The following is a 6,000-nucleotide window of genomic DNA, read 5'->3' on the forward strand; positions in this document are numbered from 1 at the left end:
AAGGTATAAACGATATTGTAAGGTATAAAAAAAGGCGGACCACAGTTCGCCGTTCTTATTTCTCATTAATGCTCGTTTAGATCGTATTTTAAACTGGCAAATTCCCTTGCCGACATTAAAAACATATTGTAGTTATTTCAAGGGACCAAACGACCGTATATATATANTATATATATATATATATCTGTGTGTGTGTAAAATATTAAAAAAAAAAACATGGAAAAAATATATAATTTGAAAGAGAAGAAAAAAATATAAATAAAATAGTTTTTAAAAAATGGTTTTACATTTAAAAAATTAAAACAAGAAATTAAAAACCCGGAAAACAGAATAAGGAAAAGATTTATTCTTGTTAGCAGCTCACATGAATATATCCACAAAAAAGAGTGCTTTTTAATGTATTAATATAGCCAATGGAAAAGAACAATGGTATTGATATATTTTGCTTTGGCTATTTTAATACAATATTAGAAAGCTCTCTTTTTTGCGGATTTAATCGGGTGAGCTGATGACGAGATATCTTTTCCTTATTTTGTTTTCCAGCTTTTTAAAATATTTCTTAAAAATTAATTTAATAATAATTTTTCTTCTCTTTAAAATTATATATATATTTTTTAAACTTATTTTACGAGTTCTATATACTTTCAACTTGCGTTCTGTAAATAAAACAACAATCAGTGCCGATACTGGAGGAAAGTTTCTAATCTTTTTTAAACAATAAGGAACTTTCACTCGTAAGTGAAGTGCAATCCGTTAGAAACGTCGAAAATTTATTGTTTGTATTGAAAATGAACAAAGAGTGTTTAAATCAAAATTTCCCAATACTTCAAATGAAGTCATCCTTTTTTTGCTTCATATCCATTTTTGCAATTGGTACATAATTCCTTTAATTAAATTTTTTAATAATTTTATTTTATAACCGGCGTTTAATAGCTGACTCAATTTTGAGTTTACTATTACCTGTAATTTTCAGGGTATCCGCGTACCTGGAAAGTCATGAAAAATCATGAATTTCAGTGATGAACAAAATTTGTCATGAAATGTCATGATTTTAACTATTTTTAAAAAAAAATCATGAAAAGTCATGAATTTAGGTTGCCGAAAAATCTAATTTTTAAAATGGAATTTACCCCTCTGCCCTAATTTCACGGTGTTCCGAATATCTGAATTGGTAACAAAATATCTGAATTTGTAACAAATATTTGATTAAAATATGAAATGTTTTTATCGTGTTCTTTAAAAATTATGGTGTTCTTTCAAAAAATGAAAGAAAAAGCATTTCTAGAGCAAATTATCTTTTAAACTTCTGTAATTTCAGAATTTTTGTTACTATTTATTTTTTTTTATTTTATCAATTTAAAATTCTAGCTGAAGCAAGTCAGTCATTGGCGAATTTTTTTATTCCAAAATGATAGCAGAAAAATCAGGAGTATTGCTTTTCTTTCAGATGAACAAGAAAAGTATCTTTAGAATGTAATTCTGCAGAAAAAAGAAGACAAAATTATTTGCTTTTGTATTTTTTTCAGCCAGCTATTTTATTGCTTCAACTCTTTCTTTACTCTGTTTTTTAAATTTAAAATCTATAAATATGAAGATGCAGAGTATAACAGTTTTGGTTTTACCCATCATTTCTATGAATGTTATTATAATGCTTTTTTAAATTTATTGTTGTGTTTTTGTCAGTGAAAATAGTAGCTTCGTTAAGTCATGAAAAATTCTTGGAATTAATCATGGAAATAGTCATGATTTTGAAAATCTAATATGTAGCATATACCCTGAATTTTGAACCAAATTCAGAAGACAAGGGAACTCCTGGGTTGAGCATTGGGCAAACTAGCTTTCATGGAAGACTTTCTGATGGAACTAACCAGTGTTACATGGAGAAGACAACCACGAAAGCCTCCCACGGTTAGTCTGACGGCAAGGGGACTTTAACTCGTCTACCATTGAGGATATTTGTACGTCAGCACAGTGGTCGGCGAGAGCCGGGAGCAGAATTCGCATCAATCTTTAACCGACCGCTGAGATTCGAACCTGGTCCACTTCCGTTGGGAGTTTAACGTTCTGTCTCCTAAACCACCACTGCTCCTTGCATGCTATATAACTGTTAACAGGATTTAAAAAATTTAAACAACCCTTTGACTTATTTGGATTAGGAAGTCCCTATTGAGGGGACCGCACATCGTCTTCTCTTACTTGCAAAACGCAATTTCCATTCTAGCTGGTGAAACATTTTCTTAAAAAAAAGTTTACCTGCATTTTTTCTCATTTAATTACGCGAGACTGATAGTTATAAATAATCGCTTAAACGAATAAATTTAACGTTGGTTTCATATAAACTAATTTGGTTGCTTTAAATTTTGTTTAAATGGGTTATTCGATTATCCGGTATTCAATTAGGTGGAGAACACGAGAGGAAAACCACTAAAACCTCCCACGATCCGATTGTAAAAGGATGTGAACCCATGATCCATCTACCACTGAGGATATTTTATGCCAGCGTTGTGTTAGGTGCAACCAGGGAGTAGAACTCGTATGGACCAATCGTCGTAGGTACTCGAACTTTGGTAACCTTTAAGGAAGGCGAACGATCTATCTCCTGAGCCATTGCTTCAATTTTCGAGTTCTTTGTTACTTTTTAGAAATTTTAAAGCCATTGTTTTATATTTTATGTCTAATCTCTCCATAGTTGAGCGGTATCGCCCTCCAAACGCTGTGCGAAGCGTGGAGGTGGCAGATTCGAATCCCGCCTTTACCCTGGATCTTCGTGATGACCTTCTCTGAATTGTTCTATCTGTTCTTGTACTTGATAAAGGTTTATAGATTATAAACTAAACTGAGCACACAAGCCAGTAAAATGTATGTAATTTTAATAAATACCTGATGATCATAATATACTTATGAATAAAAGCAAATACCGCAGTGAACTGATTGTTAAGACGCGGTTCCCAGCAGATCACCGAAGTCAAGCATCATTGGCTGCGGTCAGTGTGCGGGTGGGTGACCACTAGGATAAGTCTGCATAGGGACCAACGGTGTGCGGTATGGGTCCTCGTTAAACTGCTCTACCGTAAAGTGCTCGACTTCGCATGCAGGTCGTCGGGCTACCGAAGCGGGGGTGCCATCCCCTCTGCAGGGGATTAAAATAAATAGTGATGGCATGTCTTCAGATCATCCTCAAGGATGTTTCGCAGTCCGTCGCCAATAGCCCATTGTGCAGCTCTAGTGCGTAAATGAACTACAACAACAATAAAAGCAAAAGATTTGTTTCAGGTAATATTTCCTTGTTTGTAACTGTGTCAGTAAAATAGATAATAAAAATTTAAAAAATAAATTAAAAATAGTAATACACTTTAGTTGTTTAAAGTCCATTAGTATTAAAATAAAATACTAATTACATTACGTATTGAATTTAAATATTTTTTTATTTTTAAGGGAAAAGTTACCATTTTACTAATTAAATTAGCAATAAACTCAGTTTGGTGAACCAATGTATGAATATTATAAATTTTATTGTTTAAAAATTTTGGTTATCACGAATTTATTCTTCATATATTATACTTTTCAACTTTAAAGTATGTATTATTCAAGCAAAGATTTTAAATACATTTAGTTTCTTTGTGAAAGTATTAGCATATAAATCGAATTAACGAAGTTTCTCCTTTTTAGGGCCATGTGACCAAAATGTGAAAATTCGTAATTTCTTATTTTCTTTTGTATAAAACATGACATGCTTATAGATTTTATGTTCATATGTTTGAAAATTTCAGCATTAATAAGCTTCTGGCATATCGAAGTTTCTAAATATCTGACAAGTTTTCTATAAAGTTATGTAGTATTATATATATAACTATATATGTAAAAAAAAACCCGCTAAATATAGTTAAAAAAGATCTTCGTTGTATTTTTTTTTACAGGAATTATTCTTGTGATCTCTTAGTTTTAATTCATTTTGTTATTTTTATTTTGGATTCTTTAAAAAGCAAGGGAAAAAATGTGTTTCGGAATTCAGAAGTAGAAGGAATATTTTCAGATAGTTTAATAATTTTCGTCCGTAAAATAAGTTTTTAGAATACTTATCATTAATTAATTTAAAAAGTATGCATATTAGACATCGCAAATTAATATTTTATCTAGAATGGAGCAAAAATGCTTTGGAAATCTATCGAATCAACAGTGAGGAAAGCGAAATAAAAAAAAAGCAATTTATTATAGTAGTCATCACCGGTAATATAAATTTTTAGAATACTTACCGAAAATTAAATTAAAAAGTGTATTTTAGGGGTCACAGATTAATATTTAAGCTGTGGAATCACCAGTGAGGAAAGTGAAGTGAAAAAAAAGATTAAATTCAGTTTTTTGCCTAATCAAACTCAAAGGTGTCGCCTAATAACCACCTTTAAACTCCTCTGTTCCCCCAGCAAGCAAACAAGGTTTTTATGTTTTCAGTCCCGTCTTTCTCTGAATTGATTCGTTAAATTTCGAACGCATTTTCTCATTTGAATATTAATTTGCGGCTCCTAATGAGTGTATGTTTTTTCTTCTTTGAAAAGGATGTAAAAAAGTATACGTTAAGAGTAGTGATTAAGGAACACCCTGCATATAATAAGCTTTGCTAAGCTATTTTTTTGGTTGTTATCACAAAAGTTTTTTTGCTTGCTTCTTAAAATTTCGGTTGAGTGACTTACAATTTTGCCCATGATATAAAAAAAAATATTGTGTTAGTAGAAATTACTGGAGATTGAAGTAAAATGAATAAGGATAATAATGAAAAAGAATATTATTAGTATTAATAATAATAATAATAATAATAATAATAATAATTGCATAATTAATAAATAGATAATTGTACGCTATATGTTTGCTTCGATTCAACTGATTTAAGATGGAAATGGTAAATTTGTGAGGTGATCTATGATATGAAATAAGTTAAAACAGCGTTTCTCAAGCGTTCGAAGCAATAAAGTTAACGGATAATTTTGAATTGTACTGATACTTTCTTATATGCACTGAATTGTATCAATTAAGGCAAAATACATAAATAATAATTAATAATAATAATTGCATAATTAATAAGTAGTACTTGTACGCTATATTATCACTTAGATTCATCTCATTTAAGATAGAAATGGTAAATTTGTGAGGTGATCTATGATATGAAATGAGTTAACACAGCGTTTTTCAAACGTTCGAAGCAATACAGTTAGCGGATAATATTGAATTGTACTAATACTTATGTTATATGCACTAAATTGTATCAATTAATGGCAAATACCTTTGGATATCTTCTTCTACCTTCTTTCAAAATGTTTTTATGATGAAATTTAATTACACGCCCATATTTTCCTCGTTTTTCATTGAATTTTGGGACATAAGATTAGCTAAAACAATAAATGCGGGTGAATTTATGACAGTATTGTGATTGCTATGCTGTTCAATTATTCAATCATGGTACCATATTCCACAAATCATTATAGTTTCATATTCCACATACCATCATGGTTTTATATTCCACAAATCATTATGGTTTTTAATTCAAGAGTAATATTCTTACAAGCGTTAGAACTTTTTTAACATTAACCATGTGGACTGAACTGAAAAAGTTGTCTATGCTAATTTGTGATGTGTGTGCATAGAGGTAAATAATTGTTAAATGGTGCTGAAGGGACTAGTTGATTAATATTCAGAGGTAGCGGTTTCATATTCATGATTCCATTAAATTCGTCATATTTTGGAAATAACTTAACATTCTGTGCTAGCATTACAAAACATGAAACAATGGTATGAGATTTTGCTTTTTTAAATAATGAACAATTTACTTTATGGAGTAATGCTTTATAAAAGGTAAAGGTATCCGACTAGAAAGTTATCAGAGTTTAAATATTAATTTAAAATTTTAAAAAACAAGTTTATTTATTTTATTATGTGTAAAATCACATAAAACCAGCAAAAACAATTATTATTAATTTCTTTTTATCTGGCCCATTTTAGTGAGAAAAC

This window comes from Parasteatoda tepidariorum, chromosome 1 (genome assembly GCF_043381705.1).
Source record: "Parasteatoda tepidariorum isolate YZ-2023 chromosome 1, CAS_Ptep_4.0, whole genome shotgun sequence".
Classification (NCBI taxonomy): domain Eukaryota; kingdom Metazoa; phylum Arthropoda; class Arachnida; order Araneae; family Theridiidae; genus Parasteatoda; species Parasteatoda tepidariorum.